Below are 2043 nucleotides of genomic sequence, written 5' to 3' on the forward strand. Positions count from 1 at the left end.
GTTCTATAAGATATCTATTAGATCTCTTATCTTAGTCTTACGATGGGTGCTTATATAATATAATATTAACTATATTAAACTTAAAAGGCAGTAAAAGCTTTTATATATCTTAATATTATAGATACTATAAAGGTATACTAACTTAAGTATATACTACTACGTTACTATATCTCTAGGTATAATCTTTATATAGATAAGTATATAATAGAAAAGTAGAACTTAATACTAGTAGCTTAGGTAAAAGAGAAGAGAAAAAAAGAATAGTATCTATATAAGCATAAGCAAGAGTTTCTTAAATAGTTATAGAAGCTAGTAAGCGTTAAGTAGATAGCAATAATTCTAAGAGTAATATATTTAATATAGCTGTTCGTAAGTACCTACTGCTATAGGCGCTAAGCAAAGTAGCTTATTAGTAGTATATCTTATAGAATATTAGATTATAAAGGTTTTAAATATTTAATATAGAGACTTATATATAGAAGAGTTACTTAACGTAAGTAGAAGAAGCTATTGCTATATTACGTTAGTAAGATTAACTAGAGTATAAAATATAGTTATAAAATATAGTTTACAAAATTAGTAGCTAAAGCTAACTATAACTATATATTTACTATTATTATACGTAAACTCTATAAGAGATAACTATAATACTTAGTTATCTTACTTAAGTCTATAATAGCAACGCAGATAGTATTCTAGTATCTAGTTCTATCTTTCTATCTATCTATCTATCTATAAATAGAAGAAGAAAATTAAGACTCTTTTTAAGTTTATATAGTGCTAGAATATATTCTAGTATTTTATATTTATAATAGAGCCTCTATCTAAAATTACTTGCTTTAGAATGCTATATAAGTATATAACTTTTTAAATATATGCTTATGCTAAGTTTACTCTATTCTAATCTTCTTAAGTAGAGATATAATAAGATATCTTAGTTAATCTGCATATAATAACTAGTATAGTATTATAGACTATATCTAATAGTTTACTTAGAGAGAGTTTAGTAATAAAATCTATTATAATATCTTCTTATAGTCTTATTAGAGATAGTAGTAGTACTAGTAATCTATAAAGCTTATAGTAAGCTAGTTTTACTCTCTTATATACTTTATAGAAGTAATAGTACTTCTCTGCATTCTTTCTAAGGCCTTTCTAGGTATAGCAGCGCTATAATTTCTTAATTATCTATTTTTATACTAAGAATAGCCTATAAGAGAATTATTATAATATTAATATATTACTTCTACTTTTTTAGAGATTATATAAAGGACCTTAGATGCCTTATATATCTTTTTAGGTTATTATAGCTTATTTTAGCCTAACTTAGGTTTAGAGATATCTAGTATATCTATATTAGATTCTAAAGATAGATTATTATCTATACTTAGTTTTAATACTATAAGTTAGCTTTAGTCTTCTTAATAGAGCTTATATAATATTATAATAGCTTTTTATTATTCTTTTATTCCTATAATTGCTTAAGTTAATACTACTAAGATAAGAAAGAAGTTTTTTTCTCTTTTCTATAGAGCTCTATATAGAGGTTCTATAAAAGCATAGTTATACTTCTAAGATAGCTTTTATATCTTATTTATATAGTCTAGGCGTCTTAAAGAGCTATCTATTTATTCTAGATATAAAATGCAAACTAGGAGATATTATTAAAAAAATAAGCTAGACTAAAAGAGGATAGTAATTTGCTCTCTACTATCAGCATAAAAAAGCGTTAAAAAAGTATAAAACACGTAATCTAGTGTTAGTTAATAGTTCTAAGCGAGGCTAGTGCAGGTACTACTAACTAACACCTAAACTCCTTAAAAATTGCCTTAGGCATAATAACGACTACTCTGCCTTAAGCTAGGCTAAAGAGCTATCTATAAGATTTATTTTGCTAGATTAATAAGTAATTATAAAATTTTATCTAGAAAGAATAAGATAAGCTCTTACTTATTATCTATAGTTTAGAGTTTTTATCTCTATAAACTATTTAAGGTAATTATAGTCTATAAGAACCTTAAATATTATTCTTCTTATAAAGAA

This window comes from Parastagonospora nodorum, assembly GCF_000146915.1.
Source record: "Parastagonospora nodorum SN15 chromosome Unknown scaffold_44, whole genome shotgun sequence".
Classification (NCBI taxonomy): domain Eukaryota; kingdom Fungi; phylum Ascomycota; class Dothideomycetes; order Pleosporales; family Phaeosphaeriaceae; genus Parastagonospora; species Parastagonospora nodorum.